The following is a 26,162-nucleotide window of genomic DNA, read 5'->3' on the forward strand; positions in this document are numbered from 1 at the left end:
CTGAAGTCATATTTTTTACAGTCAAGTTTGGAGCGGTTCATATTAAGTTTAAATCTGTTGTGTTGTTGTGGTTGACGCTGAAGTAGTTGCTGACAGGCAGGACGTTGCAGCATATGATCTTGTGGGCAATACTTAGATCATGTTTAAGGCGTCTTAGTTCTAAGCTTTCTAGGCCCAGGATTGAAAGTCTAGTCTTGTAGGGCAGTGTTTTTCAACCAGTGTGCCGTGGCACACTAGTGTGCCGTGAGACATGGTCAGGTGTGCCACGAAGAAGGAAGCTCAGGTTCCGGTCTTGCAACTTTTTGCAGAGAGAGTGTGTGTGTGAGAGAGAGAGAGAAAGAAAAAGAAAGAAAGAAAGAGAAAGATAGAGGAGAGAGAGAGAAAGCAAGAGAAAGAAAGGAAAGAGAAAGAAAGTGTCAGAGAGAAAGAAAGCAAGAGAGAGAGAGAAAGAAAGCAAGAGAGAGAGAGAGAAAAGGAGAGGAATGGAGAGAGAGAGAGAAATGAGCAAAAAGGGGAGGAAAAAAAGAGAAATGAGAAAATGATTGAGACAGAGAATGAGAGGAAAAAGAGAGAAACAAAAGAGAGAGAGAAGTGACTCTTGATTTAAAGCATATGATAAAAAGCACCCAAAGAATAAGAGAGAAACACCCCCCCCAGCCCTCACCTGTTTTTGGAAACGGTTCAAAAGTGTGTATAAAAATACACACACAAGGGTGGGGAGGAGACAGGGATGGAAAAAGAGAGGAGAGTGTGCTCCAGGATTTTAAAATGTAAAAAATGTGCCGCGGCTCAAAAAAGGTTGAAAATCACTGTTGTAGGGTATTCTGTTTCGAGTGGAGGAGTGAAGGGCTCTTCTGGTGAAGTATAAAATAAAATGGTACAAATTACCATCCTATAATTGACAAACAAACAAAGAAAATGGAGTCTGATTGGAATGGACGTTTGATGATGAACATAACCAACGAGTTCTGAGACAGCTGGCAAAATAGAGTTGAGAGTGGATGGGGTTTTGTATTTAAGCTTCCTGTTCCTGCACAAGAACATGTCCTTTAATATTCTAATGGCTGTCATCAGATTCGTATTGGGTCATGGCTCGATATATAGGCAAAAGCAGAAATGCAGTTCACATGCCGTTGTGTCAGTGTCACGTGTCAGTGATGGCGAACCTTTTTTCCCTTGGGTTCCAAAAGCAGGTGCACACACATTATGACACCCACAATTCAATGCCTCCCCTGCCTCCCACCCCGGAGGCCCTCTGGAGGCTAGAAACAGCCTATTTCCCAACTTTAGATGGGCCTGGTACGCCCATTTTTCACCTTTCCCAGGTTCCGGAGGCTTCTTTGGAGCCTGGGGAGAGCAAAAACGCCCTCACCCATCTCCCTGGAGGCACTCCAGAAGCTAAAAATGCCCTCCCAGATCCTCAATGCGAGCCAAAAATTAGCTAGCCAGTGCTCACAGGTATGCTGGAGCTGAGCTAGGTCAATGGCTCACATGCCAGTAGATATGGCTATGCGTGTCACCTTTGCCATAGGTTCGCCATCATTGTCCTGGGTGCTTGTCTGAGCTAATCCTCTCTACCCTTTTGGTTTCCCTAACTGCTTATTTAGAGTTTCCTGTCTGACCCAGTCTTTCTGAATGGATTACCAAATCTGCATTTCTAAAAGCTGGCCGCCTCAATTTCTACACTAGCAATGTCAACGGCATATTAGGAAAATGTATACAAAATGTTTTATAGGTGGCATTTACCACCAGTGAGTTTAGCAAAGATGTATTAAAGCCTACTGTCAGGCCGAAGCCTTCATGTGGAGTTAGAGAGTTCGGCCTGACACAACACAAGGGGGGGATGGGAGGGGTAGTGAGTAGTCTAAGGGGAAAGTTACTAGACAGAACCAAAGATTCCTTTCTCCAAGCCAAGGTCACCATTTGTTCTGCCTCAACTGAAGAGAAGAGGAAGTTGATAAGCCATTGCACACGGACTGGCTCTCATGATGAACTTGTGGGTGTGGGGGATGTAAGATGAACCTTAATCCAGGTGGGATTCTGGGAACTATTCAGAATCAGAATGACCATGGCATAGCCAACATGGTTCTGTTAATAAATCGAGCTCTGATTGACAGAATTGGACTGGGACTTGATTTATTCCTCAGGTGCTATTTGGAACGCTGACACTTACCCTGTCAACAAAAGTGCATATAGTCAAGGCTTTGTATGGCTGTCAAAGTTGGACCATAAGAACGGCTAAGCACCAAAGAATTGAGGCCTTTGAACTATGGTGCTGTAGAAGATTCCTGCAAATCCCTTGGATTGCAAGGTGATCAAAGCAATCAGTCCTAATGGAGATCAACCCTGACTGCCCTTTACATCCTCAGGAGGAAATTAAATACTTTGGCTGCCAAACTGGAAGGAAGGATTCACCGGAGAAAAGCCTAATGCTGTAAATCAGCATTTCCCAACTGGTGTGCCGCGGCACAGACACGGCTAGGTGTGCCGCGAAGCTCCAGCTGGGCGGGCGCTGCCGGTGCCGACCTGGAGCTCCGGCTCGCAGCTGTCCCCCGGCTCCTGCTCGATGCCGCGGTTTTCGGCGCTCTCCTGCTGGGCCCCAAAGAAGGAAGGCAGGAAGAAGGAGAGCTCCATTCTTCGCGCCTTTTTCCCGCCTTCCTTATTTGGGGCCCAGCAGGAGAGCGCCGAAAACCGCGGCATCGAGCAGGAGCCGGGGGACAGCTGCGAGCGGGAGCCCAGGACGGAAGTACCGGCAGCGCCCCGCCCAGCTGGAGCTTCCCTGGCGTCGGCGGCAAGTGTCCTGTGTGGCCCGGCGGGAGGGCACTGGCGGTAGGAGGGGGGGCGGCTGCAGCGGCTGCAGGCAGTCGCGGGGAGATGGCGGCGGCGAGAGGGAGCTCCAGGCGGCGGCGAGAGGGAGCTCTCTCTCTCTCTCTCTCAGCTGACTGCAAGCGGGAGCCCTGACGGTGGCGGTTGGACGTGCTGCTGGACGTCGTACATGCTGGCGCTGCGGGCCTGGCATATACGGTGTCCAGCAGCACGCCCAGCTGCCACCCTCAGGGCTCCCGCTTGCAGTCAGCTGAGAGAGAGAGAGAAAGAAAGAGAGACATATAAGAGAGGCAGAGAGAGAGAGAAAGAGAGACATAGCAAGAGAGGCAGAGAAAGAGAGACAGAGCAAGAAAGAGAGACAGCAAGAGATACAGAGAAAGAGAGATAGAGAAAGAGAGAGAGAAAGAGAGACATAGCAAGAGAGGCAGAGAGAGAGAAAAAGAAAGACAGACAGCAAGAGAAAAAGAGACTTAGCAAGAGAGGCAGAGAGAGAGAGAAAGAGAAAGGAAGAGAGATAGCAAGAGAGGCAAAGAGAAAGAAAGAGACATATAGCAAGACAGTGAAAGAGAGAGAGAGAGCAAGAGAGAGAAAAAAGCAAGAAAGAGATAGCAAGAGAGACACAGAGAGAGAGAGCAAGGGAGAGAGAAAGACAGAGAGGAAGGGAAGGAGGGAGAGAGAAAGAGAGCAAAAAAGAGAGAAAGAAAGAAAGAGGGATGGAGAGAGAGAAAGAAGGGAAGGAAGGAAAAGAGAGAAAGAGGGAGAAATAGAGCGAAAGGGAGGAAGAGAGAGGGTTTTTTTTGTCCAAACTTTTATTTAGCCCGCCCCCCCCGCCCGCCCCCCTTTCAATGTTCCCCAGGATTTTGAAAATATGAATAATGTGCCGCGGCTCAAAAAAGGTTGGGAAACACTGCTGTAAATGACTGAGGGCAAAAGGAAAAGGGGACGAAAGAGAATGAGGTGGCTGGATGGAGCCACCCAAGCATTCGGCATGGGTTTAAATGGACTCCAGAGGATGATAGAGGACAGAAAGGTCTAGAGCAGTTAACCTGAAACGTTGGCCTACAGGACAGATCCAGCCCACCAAATCCATTAATTCTAATACTAATTAATAATAATAATAATAATAATAATAATAATAATAATTTATTTGATTTGTATGCCACCCCTCTCCGCAGACTTTAGGGAGGACAGTCCTTCTTTTGTAAGTGTCCTCCAATCCATCCTCCTTTTTGATATTTTAAAACAAATCTGTTAATCTCTGTATTCCAAGATGCCGCGCCGAACTGTTACACGTCATGTGATGGTACAGTTCGGAAAGACACGATTATGAAATGCGTGTGCAGGGCCCAAGAGAACTTCACGTGTCTCGCACTAGTCTCCCACCATTGCCTCTATATTATGCTTCGTGTTTACTTCTAATGGAAATACGAAATTATTTCATTCTCAGTGAATGTTATACTCAAGTAAATAAAATTCATGTTTTATTAATTAATTAATTCAATTTTATACAACCCTGTTTTCTACAAAAGTGTAAAATAATTTAAATATAGATTTAGAAAAGTTTTATTGCTTTTGTTATTAATTAATTAATTAATTTCATTTATTCATAAAGTGCTTGCATCGTTCGTGTGCTCTATATTTTATTTTTTATTTTTAGTTTCATTTAAGGATTGGAAAAATCAAAAAAGAGGAAATGACGTTTCAATGATCAATTGAAAAAAGAATTTGCATTCCTCATATCAATGAGAGACACCATTGTTTTCTGCAATATTTGCAGAGAATTTTGTATTGCAGTTGGAGGCAGAGCAGCTATAATGAAACACTTGAACGCCAACAAACATAAGAAATCATTAGATGCATTAGCTTCCAGCAATAGTAAAGTAACAATTTTTTAAAAAAACTTCTAATTATTCTGAAGATGAAAAACAGCTGTAATGGAGGGAACATTTGCATTTCATGCCATAATTCATAGTTACTACAAAATACTACAAATACTAATCAAAGTTTTCGTAGTATGGATTGTACAACTAAATTCTTGAAAAAGTTTTACAATGCTGAATTATCATGTGCCAGGATAAAATGTGAGGCTATTATTAAATCAGTATTTTAAAATTACTGTGATAAAATACTTGCAGAAGACTTAAAAAATGCAGCATTTGTAACAATTTTATCTGATGCATCAAATCAGAATGAAACCAAATTGTATCCAATACAGTGGTACCTCTGCTTAAGAACTTAATTCGTTCCCTGACCATGTTCTTACGTAGAAGTTTGTAAGTAGAAGCAATTTTTCCCATAGGAATCAATGTAAAAGCAAATAATGCATGCAAACCCATTAGGAAATAAATAAAAGCTCGGAATTTGGGTAGGATAAGGAGGAAGAACAGTTGCTGCCGAAGGAAGGTGAGGTGAGGTGAATCAAAAAAATCCAAAAGTTTAAGCCTTTTTTTTTTTTTTTTTTAAGAGGGACTCTGAGGCGGCGAGGAGGAGCACGCGCCTCCCATACACCCGGCACAAGGCTGCCTCGCATACACTGTGCCAGAGTGACAAACCCAGGCTGGTGAGGGAGGGACCGCCCGCTCTTTTGACCGAAAGATGGCTGCTGCTGCTGCTGCTGCTACCTCTTCCTCTCCATACTGAAGGGCTCCCCCCTCCTCTTGCTCACTCGCTTTGTAGCCAGCACCTTTCCTTCATTATGGTGACTCCTCAGTTTGGCTGAAGCCGAATTGATCCAGCCTGGGCGAAGCACCCTCTTTTCCCTTTCCGCGCCCGGGTGCTCCAGGAGGCAACCGCACGCTGGGTGTATGGGAGGCAGCGCGAAGGAGTCACCACAGTGAAGTGGTTTATTCCCTCTCCAAGCGCCCAGAGAAAGGAAACGGTTCCGTTCGCTCTGAGCTGCCCAGAGTAAAGGGAGTGTTTCTTTTCTCTGGGCACTGGCAGAGGTTTATTCCCTCTCCAAGTGCCCAGAGAATGGAAAATGCTTTGTTCGCTCTGGACTGCCAAACCCTCCTTAAGTGCCACCGAAAGGCTCCTCTGGCAGCCCAGAAAACCTCGAGATGGCCAGGATTAAAGGGGGAATGGCAGGAAACTGGCCGGGCCTTCGTGCCACTCTCAAATTTCCTGGGAAATTTTTCTGGGCTCAAGTTCTTAAGTAGAAAAGGGTTCTTAAGAAGAGGCAAAAAATCTTGAACACTCTGTTCTTATCTAGAAAAGTTCTTAAGTAGAGGCGTTCTTAAGTAGAGGTACCACTGTAGTAGCAAGGTATTATGTTATCAAGGGCAATCAAATAAAATTTTTAAATTTAGAATCCATTGAGGGTGAAATTGCTGAAATTTTGTCAAAACCACCTATAGATTAATAAATGAAAACAATTTGAAATCTAAAGCTGTTGCACTAACGGCTGATAATACAAACACAAATTTTGGTGGATCTACAAGATTTACTCCAAAAGAAAATACTAGTAGGTTGTAATGCACATATTTTGTCAAATGCAATCAACACAGCATCATGTGCCATGCCAATTGATAATACTAACAATGACAATTTATTTTTATTTTAGTAGTTTTACTGTTTGTGTGGCTACTTTAAAACAATTTTGTGAGGACACAAATGTTGAATACAATTTTTTTTAGGATATTCAAAAGTTAAGAGTGTGTTTTACAATTATTTGAGCCTGTCTGTTCATATTTTTTAAGTTTAGACAAATGTCCCAAAATTCTGGAATCTTTTTTTCAACTATGAATTATTGGAAAAATTAATGTATTTTTCACATAATCAGACATCTATTTTCCACAAAACAATTCAAATATTGAAGGTGAACATATTTCAGCCACAGAAGTTAGTCTTATTTTGAAAGATTTTGTCCTTCAATATAAATCACAATTTGAAGAAAAATTAATAATAATAATTTTTTAGTATTATAATTTATTAGATTTGTATGCCACCCCTCTCCGCAGACTTACTCCTTTAATAATAAAAAGAATTTTTTTTTACTTGGTTAAAAAAAATGATAAAGCATCATATGGATTTGAAACCAGAAATATTTTTGTTGGGTATACTAGCAGAACAGTATAATATAGGGAAAAATTACTTAATTTTAAATGTATTAATGGCAGCAAGAATTGTGTTTGAACAACAATGGAAAAATGAAGAGATTCCAACATGAAAGTGTTATTTAAAAAAAAACTAGAATGTGCTGAGATGGATAAATTAACAGTTAAAAATAAAAGAAACAGAATACTGTACTTTTTAACATGGGGTTTGTTTTACCAATGTTAACCAAAAGAACAGAACAGAGGTTAGAACCTAAAAAAAGACCAAACTGATAAAAGATTTTCCCCTAATTGTATTACTATTTTTTATTTATTTATTTATTAGATTTGTATGCCGCCCCTCTCCATAATACCAATATGATTATTAAAATTACTATTATAGAAACATAGAAACATAGAAGTCTGACGGCAGAAAAAGACCTCATGGTCCATCTAGTCTGCCCTTATACTATTTCCTGTGTTTTATCTTACAATGGATATATGTTTATCCCAGGCATGTTTAAATTCAGTTACTGTGGATTTACCAACCACGTCTGCTGGAAGTTTGTTCCAAGGATCTACTACTCTTTCAGTGAAATAATATTTCCTCACGTTGCTTTTGATCTTTCCCCCAACTAACTTCAGATTGTGTCCCCTTGTTCTTGTGTTCACTTTCCTATTAAAAACACTTCCCTCCTGAACTTTATTTAACCCTTTGACATATTTAAATGTTTCGATCATGATAATTTTTGTTTCTGTACTGAAAAATGATTGTACCCAGACAACATTGGCTGCAATTCTCAGACTTCTGGAGGGTTTCAAATAGATGGGGGGAAATCATTGTGTATCTCATAGACCTCTCATCGTGTTTCAGTATCATCGACCAACATACCCTTCTGGCTTGGCTTTTGGGGCCTGGAAATGGGAGGCTCTTTATTACTGTGCTTCTATTTCTGCCTCCATGGCCGATTTAACTGTGGGTAGAAGCACACATAGCACACAATGAAAATCCCTAGATTGCCCATGTAGCATCTTTGTAGTGCGAGCTGCAGCGGATTTCTTCCTTTAATTGAAGTCACTGGTGATCCCATTTAAAGCTATTTCTTTATTAGAACAATTGCATTTAAACCTATATACCACCCCACGGTACTTTTATACCCCTCTCTGTTTACAGTATCAGCATATTATCCCCAACCATCTAGGTCCTCATTTTACTAACCTCAGAAGGATAGAAGGCTGATTCAACCTTGAGCACCATTAGGATGGAATTCCAGGCTGTGGGAGAGTCAGCCAGCATCACTGCACTTTAACGACTAGACCAGTGTTTCCCAACCTTGGCAACTTGAACATATTTGGACTTCAACTCCCAGAATTCCCCAGCCAGCATTTGCTGGCTGGGGAATTCTGGGAGTTGAAGACCAGCTATCTTCAAGTTGCCAAGGCTGGGAAACACTGGACTAGACTATCAAGACAGCTGTCATTATTATCCCACCTTTTGTTTATATTTATTCAACATATATGTTGCTAATTCTGTGGATAACGTCTCCAAATTGACTCCTTGCAAGAAGATAGATAACCAATTTTGAGCAGAGTGGCACCTGACATGAATATAGTAAGGGGCATACATAAGCGCACCATAGTGCCTACCATCCATAGGGGAAGGTTTGGTAGGGAAGGTTTGCCTATTTGCCGATGACTCTAAAGTGTGCAATAGGGTTGATATTCCTGGAGGCGTCTGTAATATGGTAAATGATTTAGCTTTACTAGATAAATGGTCAAAGCAATGGAAACTGCACTTTAATGTTTCCAAATGTAAAATAATGCACTTGGGGAAAAGGAATCCTCAATCTGAGTATTGCATTGGCAGTTCTGTGTTAGCAAAAACTTCAGAAGAGAAGGATTTAGGGGTAGTGATTTCTGACAGTCTCAAAATGGATGAGCAGTGTGGTCAGGCAGTAGGAAAAGCAAGTAGGATGCTTGGCTGCATAGCTAGAGGTATAACAAGCAGGAAGAGGGAGATTGTGATCCCCTTATATAGAGCGCTGGTGAGACCACATTTGGAATACAGTACTGTGTTCAGTTCTGGAGACCTCACCTACAAAAAGATATTGACAAAATTGAACGGGTCCAAAGACAGGCTACAAGAATGGTGGAAGGTCTTAAGCATAAAACGTATCAGGAAAGACTTAATGAACTCAATCTGTATAGTCTGGAAGACAGAAGGAAAAGGGGGGACATGATGGAAACATTTAAATATGTTAAAGGGTTAAATAAGGTCCAGGAGGGAAGTGTTTTTAATAGGAAAGTGAACAGAAGAACAAGGGGACACAATCTGAAGTTAGTTGGGGGAAAGATCAAAAGCAACGTGAGGAAATATTTCACTGAAAGAGTAGTAGATCCTTGGAACAAACTTCCAGCAGATGTGGTTGGTAAATCCACAATAACTGAATTTAAACATGCCTGGGATAAACATATATCCATCCTAAGATAAAATACAGAAAATAGTATAAGGGCAGACTAGATGGACCATGAGGTCTTTTTCTGCCGTCAGTCTTCGATGTTTCTATGTTTCTATCCCTGTCCTACTGTCCTATTTTCTTCTTTTATCATTACTTTCTACTTACTGTATGTTATGCTTATACAAACTACAATCCTATACTTGTTGGACAAAATTAATAAAATAAATTAAAATAAATACTTAGTAAAGCCAGGTGGTGTAGTTAACTTTTAAATGGAACAAAAGCAAGAATCACCTTTTGGGGATTCCCAGATCATGAAAATGCCATCAACCTTAGTAGAAGTACCCTGTGTTTACAGGGCAAGTATATTTTAAATGCAGAGGCTTTCCATTTTGCCACCTGCAACATATGCGATTTATTGCTTTCTATAATAAGGTTTTGTTGCTGTAAACCATGTGGAGTCTTATGAATTGAGCTGCCATATACCGTACATTTCGTTACTGAATAAAAATACATATACCGTATACATATTTCTATCCCCCTTTATTGTATGTAGAAATAACTTAAGGTGGCAGATATAATACAGATTGTTCTCCTATCCTGTCCTGTCCTTCTATTCTCTTCTATTGTGTTCTTTGATGATAAGACATGTTCCACTAAAAATAATCTTCTTTCTAGTGCAGGGCTGGGCAATTAATTCTGCCATGGGGCCACATGAGAAATTGGGATGGTTTTAGAGGGCCAGATTAATATAATTAACTCAGTTCTACCCAATATTGTATACTATTGGGTAGAACTGAGTTAATTATATTATAATTATAAATTATTATATATTATAATTATATTATAATTATAAATTATTTGCCCACCCCTTCCTTCCTTCCTTGTTCCCTCCATTTCCCATTCCTTCCTTCTCCAGATGCCTGGTTTTCTATGCCTTTTATTTCTGCTTTGGGGCAGTTCTTTACTTCTCTTTCAAAATATTCCTTTCAGGTGCCTCTCTTCAACTGACCTATATTGTCAGCTGAGAAAACATAGTGGAGGCTTTGCCTGAAATTAGCTTTGGATTCCTTTTCTTCCTCCTCCTTCACTTTCCCCCCCTGAGAGATGGGGTGGAGGGTTTGCTTTAAATTTCTTGGAAAGGAAAATGAAACCAATGAACAAAAGGGCACGGAAAGAGAATTTCTCCTTCTTTCCTCCCTCCATTTCTCCTTCCTTCCTTCCTTCCTTCCTTCCTTCCTTCCTTCCTTCCTTCCTTCCTTCCTTCCTTCCTTCCTTCCTTCCTTCCCTTCCCTTCCCTTCCCTTCCCTTCCAACCTCCATGAGCGGGTCACAGACAGCAGGCAGGCCGCATCCGGCCCTCAGGCCACACTTTGCCCAGGTCTGTTCTCGTGTATTCCCACAAGTGCATGATTTGCTTTTCGAATCACTGTACATCAGTTTGCCCGGTCAACTGCATCTCCATAGCACAGGCCCAAGGCTTGCATATCTTAGTTGATGGTGTCTTGCCATCTCTATTTTGGATGCCTGCAAGGTCGGTGGCTACTGACTATCACAATATTGGCTATTGTGATCAGGAAGCGAGAAGCCCAATATCCAACAGAGTGTTTGCATTTCCATGGCATGGAGATAGCTTTTAGTCCCTGCTGTTGTTACCCAGAATTCAGTGCCATAAAGAGCTGCAGGGCACATTTTCACTAAAAAGAATCATGCAAGAAATTAAATGGCAAATGTTCATCTGGGTTACAAACGAGACAAATAACAAAATTCCTCTACACACATTAAGTTTTTCTTCAAGTCCAATTTCTTGCATATTATAAGGGAGGGATTTTGTGTAAAACACTGTTTGTCTGCAATCTGGGTTGTTGAATGGTTACTCCCCTATGTGTAACTTTACATGATTTATAGGGCTAGATCTAGTACTGAAATCTTTCCCACAATCCGGACATTCATGTGGTTTTTCTCCTGTGTGAGACCTCCAGTGTATCACCAAATGGGATTTCTGACTATTTCCCACATTCAAGACAATCATATGGTTTATCTCCTGTGTGAGTCCTTTGATGTTCCACTAGGTTGTAATTCCGACTGAAACTTTTCCCACAATACAAACACTCATATGGTTTCTCTCCTGTATGACTCCTCCGATGTCTCACCAGATTGGAATTGTGACTGAAGCGTTTTCCACAATCTGGACACTCATATGGTTTTTCTCCTGTGTGAGTCCTCTGATGTTCCACCAGGTTGGGATTCTTACTGAAACTTTTCCCACAAACCGGACACTCATATCGTTTCTTTCCTGTGTGAGTCCTCTGGTGTTTCACCAGGTTGGAATTATCCTGGAAACATTTCCCACAATCAAAACATTTATATGGTTTTTCTACTGTGTGAGTCCTCTGATGTTTCACCAGATTGGAATTCTTACTGAAGCCTTTTCCACAATCTGGACACTCATATGGTTTTTCTCCTGTGTGAATCCTCTGATGTTCCACCAGGTTGGGATTCTGACTGAAACTTTTCCCACAAACCGGACACTCATATGGCTTCTCTCCTGTATGAGTCCTCTGGTGAATCACCAGCTTGGAATTATCCTGGAAACATTTCCCACAATCGAAACATTCATATGGTTTTTCTCCTGTGTGAATCATCCTATGTGCCGCCAGGTGGGGTTTCTGACTGAATCTTTTCCCACAATCTGGACACTCATATGGTTTCTCTCCTGTATGAGTCCTCCGGTGAGTCACCAGCTTGGAATTATCCTGGAAACATTTCCCACAATCAAAACATTCATATCGTTTTTCTCCTGTGTGAATCATCCTATGTGCCATCAGGTGGGGTTTCTGACTGTAACTTTTTCCACAATATAGACACTCATATGGTTTTTCTCCCGTGTGAGTCCTCCGATGTCTCACCAGATCAGAATTCCGGGTGAAACTTTTCTCACAATCCGGACATTCAAAAAGTTTCTTCACTGTATGAGTTTTCTTGTCTTTCATCAAATTGTTCTGCATGCTAAATCTTTTGTCAGTGGGAGTTCTTGTCTCCAGTATGGGTCCTTCCATGAATAATGAGAAAGATTTCTTGAGTAAAGCTTTTGCCACATTCCAAATATTTTCTTTCCAGCTCAAAACTTGGTTTTTTAAATTCTCTCCCTTGTCTCCCATCTGCTGAGGACAGAGAAGAGTTTACACTTTCTGGAAGAAATGGAAAAAATGTTGATTGATGGCTTCTCTTGCATTTTAAGACTGCTTCTCATTCTCTGTTGTCCAGAGTGTTCCTCTTGTCATGCTCCTTGTCTGTAAAATACATATTAAGGGATTAGTTTCATTGTTATTTAAAATTTTGGTGTAGGACATGGAAACGCAGCCAAAAAATCCCAACCACCATATATTACCATGAAAGAAGAAACACCAAAGTTCTAGGTTCAGCTCTAACATTAATTATGATTCATTTGGCATGTATAAGACTACTAGATCCAGGTTCAAATATCACATCAATCACAACATTATTTTTTGTCTGGAGTAAATCACACACAAATGCATGCCTAAATAAAAATAATTAATTTATGTATAAAACCTATCTGCTTTTCAGTATGCAAAATGTCCTAGAAGTGTATTCAAATGTTTTGATCTAAATTTAGACATGTGAAGATGCTAAGAGATGAAATGGTGCCCAAATTCTATGCAAGATTTAAATCACCCATTACTGTATACCTATGAGGCTCCTCACTTGCCAGGAAATCAACATAATAATCTCTGGAATCAGCTCCCCCCAGAGATTCACACTGCCCTACCCTCCTCGCCTTTCGAAAGTACTGTACTTGAAAACCTATTTATGCTGCCAGGCTTGGAGGCATTAGATCCCAGCCTCTGGCCACTGAATGTTGAATGTGATATTTAATTTTTATAATGTTTTTACTTAATTATCTATATTAATTGGATCCGATTGTAATTTATATATTGTTTTATTGACATGTTGTTAGCTGCCCCGAGTCCATGGACAAGGGCGGCATACAAATCCAATAAATAAATAATAAATAATAATATCTGAAGAGAATGAGGGAGATGGCAGATATAAAATCTCATATTCAGAATAGAGCGGGATGGGTCCTTGTGGGTTTTCTAGTCCAACTCCCAATTCAGGTTAAGAGATCTTTTCAAACAGCTGGCTGTCCAGTCTCCTCTTAAAAACCTCTAGTGATGAAGCACCCACAAGATCTGAAGGCAAGCTGTTGCAGTGGAAAATATCTCCGAGACCGCCTTCTGCCGCACGAATCCTAGCGACCGGTTAGGTCCCACAGAGTTAGCCTTATCCGGGTCCCGTCGACTAAACAATGTCATCTGGCGGGACCCAGAGGAAGAGCCTTCTCTGTGGTGGCTCCGACCCTCTGGAACCAGCTCCCCCCAGAGATTAGGATTGCCCCCACCCTCCTTGCCTTTCGCAAACTCCTTAAAATAAATAAATAAAAGTGTCCTCGCTGTTAAGATTCAGGCCCAGGTTGCTTCCCTCCTTGATTTAATTTCCAACCACTGTTTCTTGCCCTGCCATCTAATGCTTTGGAAAATAAGTTTACTGTGGCAGCCCCTCAAATACTGGAATACTGAGTGGTTCCTATCCATTTCTTCTTCTCTTGCCTTCTGGTGCTTTGAAAATACATCGGGCCCCCTTCTATTTGTGGCAATCTCTCAAATCCTGGAATACTGCTGTCAGGTCTCTCTTAGTCCTTCTTTTCTCTAGACCAGGGGTAGGCAAATTTGCCTCTTCTCTATGACTTTTGGACTTCAACTCCCAGAATCCCTGAATCAATTATGGGCGCTCAGGAATTCTGGGTGTTGAAGTCCACATGTCCTTGAAGAGCCAACTTTGCCTATCCCTGCTCTAGACCAAGCCACACCCAAAATATTGCAACCGTGTCTTCACGTGTTTTACTCTCCAGGCGTTTCAATTTCAGTCTCTCCTATTTCCCAGCAGAAAATAATAGGCAGCATATTTAAATCATGCAGCAGTAACAACAACATTTAATTTAATAAAGTTTATTTAAAAAAAAATATTGCACAACATTTTACTCTCCAGGCATTTCAATTTCAGTCCCTCCCATTTCCCAGCAGAAAATTTACAGGCAGCACATTTAAATCATCCAGCATAAGTGTAATAACGCTTGGGGAGAGAAAGAACATCCAGCAGCAGCTTACATGCTTCAACTTCGTTTCTTCTCTGCTTTTGCCCCTCGGAGGACCCCAACGAGCCTTACTGACTGCCGGCTTCTCCTCCAAGCTGCCCACCTTCCAGCTGCTGCTTCCGCCCTAGGAGGAGCACGACCGCACTTTGCCACGCCTCCATCCTTCCATTAATGAGCCGGAAGAGGTAGTTCCTTTGCTCTTCTCCTCTCCTTGACATCCCGTCTGGTTTAAACTCGCTGGTTTTAACTCCTTTCGCCTCAGCTGCATTGCCAACCGTTGGATGTCGCACCTCAGCTATTATAGCGTTCCAGGGACTGCTGTTGTGTTATAGCTCCACTTAGAGCCGCGAGCCTGAAAATACGCTCATTCTTTCTCTGGAGCAGTGGTTCTCAACCTTTCTAAGGCCATGACCCCTTAATACAGATCCTCGTGTTGTGGTGACCCCCAACCATAAATCTAGCGCCAATTCTCCCAACAGAGCTTTGAGCTGATTGACAGGAAGGAACGCCTGATCTGTCGTAAAAATATGTTCCTAGATGCCAGAATAGAAGCTTTAGTTCCTAATACCAGGGTAAATTTGTCTTTTCCCAGGGTCTCAGGCAACCCCCATGAAATGGTCATTCAACCCCCAAAGGGGTCCCGACCCCAAGGTTGAGAACCACCGCTCTGGAGACAGGATTCCCCTCCCGCCCCCTTAACGAACTGCCGTTTTCCAACAGAAGAGAGGAATGAAACGTTGCCAGTGTGAGACTACAACTCAACCTCGGCTTGTAGCCTGACTTTGCCACCTAGTGAAAGGACTATCTGGGGCACATCACCTGTTGAAAGAAAAGTCCATATAGTTCACATACAAGCCGGGAATAAAAATAAAATGGTACAAATTACCATCCTATAATTGACAAACAAATAAATAAAATGGAGTCTGATTGGAAAGGACATTTGATGATGAACATAACCAATGAGTTCTGGGACAGCTGGCAAAATAGGGTTGAGAGTGGATGGGGTTTTACATCTTTGGGTTTTGTATTTGAGCTTCCTGTTCCTCTGCAAGAACATGTCCTTTAATGTTATAATGGCTGTGATCAGATTTGTATGGGGTCATGGCTGGATATACTGTATAGGCAAAAGGAAAAATGGAGTTCACGTGCTGTTGTGTCAGTGATGGTGAACCTTTTCCCCTCGGGTTCAAAAAGCGGGCGGGTGCGCATTATCGCACCCATAATTCAATGCCTCCCCAGCCTCCCACCCCAGAGGCCCTCTGGAGGCTAGAAACAGCCGGTTTCCCAACTTCTGGTGGGCCTGGTAGGCCCATGTTTCATCTCCCCCAGGCTCTGGAGGCTTCTTTGGAGCCTGGAGAGGGCAAAAACGCCCTCCCCCATCTCCCCGGAGGCACTCCAGATGCTAAAAATGGCCTCCCAGATCCTCAATGCGAGCCAAAAATCAGCTAGCCAGTGCTCACAGGTGTGCTGGAGGTGAGCTAGGTCAATGGCTCACATGCCAGCATATATGGCTCTGCGTGTCACCTGTGGCACCTGTGCCATAGGTTAGCCATAACTGTCCTAGGTGCTTGTCTGAGCTAATGATCTCTGGTGGGCCCGGGACAGGGGTTTAATGATGATGATGATGATGATGATGATAATAATAATAAAAAATTTATTGTCATTGTCATTGTCAAAAACAACGAATTGTCATTGGCAACGAAAGTTGTGTGACACCCAGAGACCAATCCCACCATACATAAAATCGGAATAGGTTAATTTAAAAATAGAATAAAAAATACAATAAAAAAGTAGAATAGATGTTCCACCCACTACAAATTCCCCACCCTGAACCACTCAACCATCTACATGACAAACCGAATAATATTGTCCAACAGTCCACTGATGGTGACCCTTTAGTTCGTTGTTAAGTGTGAGTATAGCTCTGGGATAAAAACTATTCAGGAAATGTGTGGTCCGAGTTCTAGTTGTTCTATATCTTCTGCCAGAAGGCAACAATTCAAAGAGATTGTAAGCAGGATGAGAAGAGTCTTTGAGAATAGTATGCACCTTCCTAGAACAGCGAGATGTGAAGATGTCATCCAGGGCGGGTAGCTGGTGCCCAATGATGTTCAGGGCAGTTTTAATAATTCTCTGTAGAGCTTTTTTGTTCGCTACAGAGCTGCTCCCATACCAAGCTAGAATGCCATATGTCAAGACACTCTCAATGGTGCTGCGATAGTAGGACAACAGTAGATGCCGAGATAAATTTATCTTCCTGATCATTCTCAGGAAGTACAGCCTCTTTTGTGCCTTCTTCACAAGCATATTGACATTCATAGTCCATGAGAGGTCTTCTGCGATATAAGTGCCCATAAATTTGAAACTACCAACCCTCTCCACCTCCTCGCCATTTATGTTCAATGGTGAATATACATCTTTCTTCCTCCTAAAGTAAATTATCAGTTCTTTGGGTTTTTTGGTGTTAAGTGTAAGATTGCTTTCTTTACACCATAATATAAGCCCTGGTACTTCATTTCTATAAGCAGACTCATTGTTCTTATTAATGAGCCCCACCACTGTCGTATCATCTGCAAATTTAATAATTGCATTGGTGTTATACAGTGGGATGCAATCATGTGTGTACAAAGAATAAAGGGCTTAGCACACAACCCTGGGGGGCTCCTGTGCACAGTATCTGAATAGAAGAATAATGAGATCCCATCCTTACTGACTGTGGCCTATCTGTCAAAAAATCCTTTACCCACAAACAAATCCTCTGGTTTATACCCAAATTAGACATTTTAAAAAACATCCTGTTGGGTAGAATAGTGTTAAAAGCAGAGCTATAATCCACAAATAACAGCCTTACATAAGTTCCCTGTTGTTCCAAATGGTTCAGTACAGTATGGACCACAATAGACACAGCATCATCAGTTGATCTATTACTCCTATATGCAAATTGGTATGGGTCCAAAGTAGGTGGAAGACTAGCCTTAATAGAGTTCAACACCAGTCTCTCAAAACATTTCATGATAACAGATGTCAGAGCTATTGGTCTATAATCATTAAGGGACACCAGTCTCTTCTTAAAAACCTCTAGTGATGAAGCACCCACAAGATCTGTTCTGTCTGGGTTCCCCCAGACGTCAACACCAACTAAAAAGAGTAGCCAGACACGCTGGTAAAAAGCAAAGTCATTTTATATCTTTGAAAACAAACACAGATAACAAAAACTGTTCTTACAAACTGGAATGCTATGAAGCTTCACAGAAGAGTCACGACGGCCAGACAATACAACAGGCTTCTTGCTGGCACACACACCACTGTAGATAATAAAACCCACGCCTCCCACAAATTTTCAGCCTTCAAGGCCACAAGCCAGAATCAGAGACATCAAGGATCGAAGCAAGGTCACAGGACTCCCAAAAGATAACTCTCCACAATACAGGAAGGGCGGGCCTGCCTTTTCAACCTTTCTGAGAACCACACCCAAACCCAGCTGTTGCCTATTAGGGATGGAAATACCTGGCTAATTGTCCCCTTCTTTGTGCTGCCCTTCTCTGCCTCATATCTATGATGGCTTGTGCGTTCTCATCTAATGACTCCAGGCTACTCGCTGGGGAGAGCTCCCCCTGGGGGTCTCAGGCTGTTCTCCCTCCTCCTCGTCCTGACATTCCTCTTCCCCATCTGCCTAGTCCTCCTCCTCCTCCTCCTGTTCCTCGTCCTCCCCCTCTGAGCATGGAGCCGGTAGAGTTCCAGCCGTTCCCTGAGGAGCCTCAGACTGAATCACAATAAGATCTGAAGGCAAGCTGTTCCACTGGATAATATCTCCGAGACCGCCTTCTGCCGCACGAATCCCAGTGACCGGTTACGTCACACAGAGTTGGCCTTGTCCGGGTCCCGTCGACTAAACAATGTCGTCTGGCAGGACCCAAGGGAAGAGCCTTCTCTGTGGTGGCCCCAACCCTCTGGAACCAGCTGGCCCCCCCCCGGAGATTAGGATTGCCCCCCCCCTCGCCTTTCGCAAACTCCTTAAAACCCACCTCTGCGTCAGGCATGGGGGAATTGAGAAATTTCCCCCCAGGCCTATATAGTTTTATGTATGGTATGCTTGTGTTGTATGTTCTTTAAATAATGGGTTTTTAGATTTTAAATATTAGATTTGTTCTCTGTATATTGTTTTATTATTTTTGTGAGCCACCCTGAGTCTACAGAGAGGGGCGGCATACAAATCTTATAAATAAATAAATAAATAAAATTGTCCTCGCTGTTAAGAAGTTTCTTCTCAGGTCCACGTTGCTTCCCTCCTTGATTTAGTTTCCAACCACTGTTTCTTGCCCTGCCATCTAATGCTTTGGAAAATAAGTTTACTGTGGCAGCCCCTCAAATACTGGAATACTGATTGTATGTATGTATGTATGTATGTATGTATGTATGTATGTATGTACGTACTTATTTACTCAAAACATTTCATGATAACAGATGTCAGAGCTATTGGTCTGTAATCATTAAGGGACACCACCACCGTCTGCTTGGGGACTGGTACTATAATAGATGTCTTCAAACAGGTAGGGGTAGAGCACTGCAACAGGGATAGATTGAAAATATCCGGGAACACTCCAGCTAGCTCTGCAGCACAGTCTCTAACAACTTGTCCCGTAATTCCATCAGGACCGGCTGCCTTCTGGATATTAACATTCTGGAAAGCGTGTCTCCCATCGGATATCTGCAGTAGAAGTGGTTGTCTGTCAATAGTAGGTGTCAGCAACGTACTATCAGTGGTGGATGTTGGAGTGATGGTCGTTCCTGTTTCCACCTCAAAACGACTGAAGAATTGATTTAGCTGCTCAGCCAAAGAATCACTACTGCTAGACAGACTATTTTTATTTCTCTGCCCTGTAATTTGACGCAGGCCTTGCCGTACCCGACAAGGGTCTGAATTTTCAAAAAGATGTTCAATCCTCTGTCTGTATGTGGCTTTAGCATCCCCGATACCCTTTTTCAATTTAGCTCTTGCCTCGCTATACTGTAGCGCAGTGATTTTCAACCTTTTTTGAGCCGCGGCACATTTTTTACATTTTAAAATCCTGGGGCACACTCTCCTCTCTTTTTCCATCCCTGTCTCCTCCCCACCCTTGTGTGTGTATTTTTATACACACTTTTGAACCATTTCCAAAAACAGGTGAGGGCTGGGGGGGTTTTCTCTCTTATTCTTTGGGTGCTTTTTATCATATGCTTTAAATCAAGAGTCACTTCTCTCTTTCTTTTGTTTCTCTCTTTTTCCTCTCATTCTCTGTCTCAATCATTTTCTCATTTCTCTTTTTTTCCTCCCCTTTTTGCTCATTTCTCTCTCTCTCTCCATTCCTCTCCTTTTCTCTCTCTCTTGCTTTCTTTCTCTCTCTCTCCATTCCTCTCCTTGTCTCTCTCTCTCTCGTTTTCTTTCTCTCTTGCTTTCTTTCTCTCTCTCTCTTGCTTTCTTTCTCTCTAACACTTGCTTTCTCTCTTTTCTTTCTCTTGCTTTCTCTCTCTCTATCTCTCTCTTTCTTTCTTTCTTTCTTTTTCTTTCTCTCTCTCTCTCTCTCTCTCTCACACACACACTCTCTCTGCAAAAAGTTGGAACCTGAGCTTCCTTCTTCGCGGCACACCTGACCATGTCTCATGGCACACTGGTGTGCCACGGCACACTGGTTGAAAAACACTGCTGTAGCGCATCACTAGAATGGAAAGCAGCATTTCTACCTCTCAATAAAAGACGTACGTTTATTCTCTGTCCTGGTGTTTCTCGACCTCTCAGCAGCTTTCGATACCATCAACCATGGTATTCTTCTGCGCCGGCTGGAGGGGTTGGGAGTGGGAGGCACTATTCTTCAATGGTTCTTCTCCTACCTCTCTGGTCGGTTGCAGTTGCCATCTCTATTTTGGATGCCCGCAAGGTCGGCGGCTACTGACTATCACAATATTGGCTATTGTGATCAGGAAGGGAGAAGCCCAATATCCAACAGAGTTTTTGCATTTCCATAGCATGGAGATAGCTTTCAGTCCCTGTTGTTGCTACTCAGAATTCAGTGCCATAAAGTGCTGCAGGGCACATTTTCACTAAAAAGAATCATGCAAGAAATTAAATGGTAATTGTTCATCTGGGTTACAAATGAGACAAATAACAAACTTCCTCTACACACATCAGGTTTTTCTTCAAGTCCAATCTCTTGCATATTATAAGGGAGGGATTTTGTGTAAAACAATGTTTGTCTGCAATCTGGGTTGTTGAATGGTTACTCCCCTATGTGTAACTTTACATGATTTACAAGGCTAGATCTAGTACTGAAATCTTTCCCACAATCCGGACATTCATGTAGTTTTTCTCCTGTGTGAGACCTCCAGTGTATCACCAAATGGGATTTCTGACTAAAGTTTTTCCCACATTCAAGACAATCATATGGTTTATCTCCTGTGTGAGTCCTTTGATGTTCCACTAGGTTGTAATTCCGACTGAAACTTTTCCCACAATCCAAACACTCATATGGTTTCTCTCCTGTGTGAGTCCTCTGGTGAACCACCAGGTTGGGATTCTGACTGAAACTTTTCCCACAAACCGGACACTCATATGGTTTCTCTCCTGTGTGAATCCTTTGATGTTTCACCAGGTTGGAATTATCGTGGAAACATTTCCCACAATCAAAACATTCATATGGTTTTTCTACTGTGTGAGTCCTCCGATGTCTCGCCAGGTTGGAATTCTGACTAAAGCCTTTTCCACAATCTGGACACTCATATGGTTTTTCTCCTGTGTGAGTCCTCTGATGTTCCACCAGGTTGTAATTGCGACTGAAACTTTTCCCACAATCCAAACACACAAATGGTTTCTCTCCCGTATGAATCCTCTGGTGAATCACCAGGTTGGCATTGCCAGTGAAACTTTTCTCACAATCAGCACATTTGTATGGTTGTTCCGCTGTGTGAGTCCTCTGGTGTATCATTAGCTTGGAATTCTGATTAAAACATTTCCCACAATCCGGACACTTATATAGTTTCTCTCCTGTGTGAATCCTCTTGTGTACCACCAGGCTAGAATTGCGAGTGAAACCTTTCCCACAATCCGGACACTTATATGGTTTCTCTCCTGTGTGAGTCCTCTGATGTTCCACCAGGGAGGAATTCTGACAGAAACTTTTCCCACAAACTGGACACTCATATGGTTTTTCTCCTGTGTGAATCCTCCTATGTGCCACCAGGTGGGATTTCTGACTGAAACTTTTTCCACAATATGGACACTCATATGGTTTTTCTCCCGTGTGAGTTCTCTGGTGTATCACCAGGTCAGAATTCCGGGTGAAACCTTTCCCACAATCAGGACATTCAAAAAGTTTCTTCATTGTATGAGTTTTCTTGTCTTTCATCAAATTGGTCTGCATGTTAAATCTTTTGTCAGATTGGGAGTCCATAATCAGCTGTGATCTGCAATTTGTGTTTTTCCCACACTGATATTCCTGGAGTCTTGAGTAGGCCAAAAATATTTATCCTCTATTACGTGGAGGTTCTTTGACTTCTTTGAGTTCCAGTTACAGTGGTACCTCTACTTAATTCATTTCGTGACCAGGTTCTTAAGTAGAGACGTTCTTAAGTAGAAGTGATTTTTCCCATAGGAATCAATGTAAAATCAAATAATGTGTGCAAACCCATTAGGAAAGAAATAAAAGCTCGGAATTTGGGTGGGAGGAGGAGGAAGAAGAGGAGGAGGACAGTTGCTGTCGAAGGAAAGAAGTGAGGGGAATCAAACAAATCCAAAACTTTAAGGCTTAAAAAATAAAGAGGGACTCTGAGGCGGCGAGGAGCAGGTGCCTCCCATATACCTGGTGCGAGGCTGCCTCCCATACACTGGCTGCTGCTGCTCCTATCTGCTGCCTCTTCCTTCCCATGCTGAAGGGCTCCCCTCTCCTCTCGCTCGCTCACTTTGTAGCTGGCCCCTTTCCTTCGCTATGGTGATTCCTCGGCTGCCCAGAGCGAAGGGAACATTTCTTTGATCTGGGCGCTGGTAGAGGTTTATTCCCAGAGAAAGGAAAATGCTCCGTTCACTCTGGACTGCCAAAGCCTCCTTAAGCGCCACCAAAAGGCTCCTCTGGCAGCCCAGATGGCCGGGATTAAAGGGGGAATGGCAGGAAACTGGCCGGGTCTTCGTGCCAGTCTCAAATTTCCTGGGAAATTTTTCTGGGCTCAGGTTCTTAAGTACAAAGTGGTTCTTAAGGAGAGGCAAAAAAAATCTTGAACACCCGGTTCTTGTCTAGAAAAGTGCTGTGCTTAGCTCTGGCCCAGCTCCTGTCCCAAGGACTGTGGAGGTGGAGGTGGGGTAAACATCCAAATGTCACAGGCCTGTTTTGCTAAGTAGAGGCGTTCTTAAGTAGAGGTACCACTGTATTTTTTCTTTATTTTGATATCATCCCCCTTGGCTGCTTAGATAATATTTGCTTCAGTTCCACATACTCTTTTTTCCCCAGCTCAAAACTTTGTTTTTTTTAATTCTCTCCCTTGTCTCCCATCTGCTGAGGACAGAGAAGAGTTTACACTTTCTGGAGGAAATGGAAAAAATGTTGATTGATGGCTTCTCTTGCATTTTAAGACTGCTTCTCATTCTCTGTTGTCCAGAGTGTTCCTCTTGTCATCCTCCTTGTCTGTAAAATACATGTTAAGGGATTAGTTTCATTTTTATTTAAAATTTTGGTGTAGGACATGGAAACACAGCCAAAAAATCCCAACCACCATATATTACCATGAAAGAAGAAACACCAAAGTTGTAGGTTCAGCTCTAACATTAATTATGATTCATTTGGCATGTATAAGACTACTAGATCCAGGTTCAAATATCACATCAATCACAACATTATTTTTTGTCTGGGGTGAATCACACACAAATGCATGCCTAAATAAAAATAATTCATTTATGTAGAAAACCTGTCTGCTTTTCAGTATGCAAAATGTCCTAGAAGTGAATTCAAATGTTTTGATCTAAACTTAGAAATGTGAGGATGCTAAGAGATGAATTGGTGCCCAAATTCTATGCAAGATTTAAATCACCCATTATACCTATGAGTCTCCTCACTTGCCAGGAAAACAACATAATAATCTCTGGAATCAGCTCCCCCCAGAGATTCACACTGCCCTACCCTCCTCGCCTTTCCAAAGTACTGTACTTGAAAACCTATTTATGCTGCCAGGCTTGGGGGCATTAGATCCCAGCCTCTGGCCACTGAATGTTGAATGTGATACATTATTTAATTTTTATAATGTTTTAGTTAATTATCTATATTAATTGGATCCGATTGTAATTTATATATTGTTTTATTGACATGTTGTTAGCTGCCCCAAGTCCATGGACAAGGGCGGCATACAAATCCAATAAATAAATAATAAATAATAATATGTGAAGAGACTGAGGGAGATGGCAGATATAAAATCTCATATTCAGAATAGAACGGGATGGGTCCTTGTGGGTTTTCTAGTCCAACTCCCAATTCAGGTTAAGAGATCTTTTCAAACAACTGGCTGTCCAGTCTCCTCTTAAAAACCTCTAGTGATGAAGCACCCAGAAGATCTGAAGGCAAGCTGTTCCACTGGATAATATCTCCGAGACCACCTTCTGCCACACGAATCCCAGCGACCGGTTAGGTCCCACAGAGTTGGCCTTGTCCGGGTTCCATCGACTAAACAATGTCGTCTGGCAGGACCCAGGGGAAGAGCCTTCTCTGTGGCGGCCCCGACCCTCTGGAACCAGGTCCCCCTGGAGATTAGGATTGCCCCCACCCTCCTTGCCTTTTGCAAACTCTTAAAAACCCACCTCTGTGTCAGGCATGGGGAATTGAGAAATTTTCCCCCAGGCCTATATAGTTTTATGTATGGTATGGTTGTGTTGTATGTTCTTTAAATAATGGGTTTTTAGATTTTAAATATTAGAGTTGTTCTCTGTATATTGTTTTATTATTTTTGTGAGCCACCCCAAGTCTATGAAGAGGGGCGGCATACAAATCTAATAAATAAATAAATAAATAAAATTGTCCTCACTTTTAAGAAGTTTCTTCTCAGGTCCAGGTTGCTTCCCGCCTTCTGCTGCACGAATCCCAGCGACCGGTTAGGTCCCAAAGAGTTGGCCTTGTCCGGGTTCCATCGACTAAACAATGTCATCTGGCGGGACCCAGAGGAAGAGCCTTCTCTGTGGTGGCTCCGACCCTCTGGAACCAGCTCCCCCCAGAGATTAGGATTGCCCCCGCCCTCCTTGCCTTTCGCAAACTCCTTAAAATAAATAAATAAAAGTGTCCTCGCTGTTAAGATTCAGGCCCAGGTTGCTTCCCTCCTTGATTTAATTTCCAACCACTGTTTCTTGCCCTGCCATCTAATGCTTTGGAAAATAAGTTTACTGTGGCAGCCCCTCAAATACTGGAATACTGATTAGTTCCTATCCATTGCTTTTTGTCTTTCCTTCTGGTGCTTTGAAAATACACCGGGGCCCCTTTTATTCGTGGCAATCTCTCAAATACTGGAATACTGCTGTCAGGTCTCCCTTAGTCCTTCTTTTCTCTAGACCAGGGGTAGGCAAAGTTGCCTCTTCTATGACTTTTGGACTTCAACTCCCAGAATCCCTGAACCAATTATGGAAGCTCAGGAACTCTGGGTGTTGAAGTCCACATGTCATTGAAGAGTATTTGAGAGAAGTCTATAAAATCATGCATTGGATAGAAAAGGTGGATAGAGAAAAAATTATTTTCTCTATCACACAATACTAGGACAAGGGGGCACTCCCTGAAGCTCATAGGTAAGAAAGTGAGGACAAATTAAGGGAAATATTTCTTCACCCAGAGGGTCGTTGGTTTGTGCAACTCACTTCCAGAAGAGGTCGTGACAGCTGTCAGTCTTGATAGCTTCAAGGCAGGATTAGACAGATTCATGGATGCTAAGCATATAGATGGTTATTGAAACAGATGTTCAAGAGCTGCCTCTATGTTGGTTGAGGCAGACAGGATTCCCTTGAGTATCACTTGTTGGGGGTCAAGGGAATGTACAATTGGTGGGCCACTGTGTGACACAGAATGCTGGACTCAATGGGCTTTGGCCTGATTCAGCATGGTTCTTCTTATGTTCAGTCCTCATTTGATGACTAAAATTAAGACCTGCAATTCAGTCATTGTGAAGTGGTTGCTAAGTGACACCACAAGTGACTTAATCTTTTCTTGGCTTTACAGACCTGCATAGGCTATAAACGTGAGAATTGATGGCAGGAGTATTTTCTTTTGTCACTGTTGTAACAATGTTACCTAAATTAAGAGGTTGCTAAGTGAGATCTACCTGTAGTTGAAAAATATCAATCAATCAATCAATCCATGTTATGGAGATTCTCAGTCCTCCAAGTCATGGTTGTCCCAAAGGTACTTTTTTATGTTCTTAAGAGCCAATTTTGCCTATCCCTACTCTTGACTAAGCCACACCCAAAATATTGCAACCGTGTTTTCACATGTTTTAGTCTCCAGGCGTTTCAATTTCAGTCTCTCCTATTTCCCAGCAGAAAATAATAGGCAGCACATTTAAATCATGCAGCATAAGTGTAATAACGTTTGGGGGGAGAAAGAACGTCCAGCAGCAACTTACATGTTATCGTTTCTTCCCGGCTTTTACCCCTCGCAGGATCCCAACGAGCCCTACTGGC

General features: G+C 42.4%; 1 pseudogene; it reads right to left on the minus strand.

Annotated features, from left to right (window-relative positions):
• Positions 1–9,569: 9,569 nt before the first annotated feature.
• LOC139163087 (zinc finger protein 850-like) overlaps positions 9,570–26,162 on the minus strand; it is a 28,411-nt pseudogene continuing 11,818 nt past the window's right edge.

Source organism: Erythrolamprus reginae, chromosome 2, assembly GCF_031021105.1.
Source record: "Erythrolamprus reginae isolate rEryReg1 chromosome 2, rEryReg1.hap1, whole genome shotgun sequence".
NCBI classification, from domain to species: Eukaryota; Metazoa; Chordata; class Lepidosauria; order Squamata; family Dipsadidae; genus Erythrolamprus; species Erythrolamprus reginae.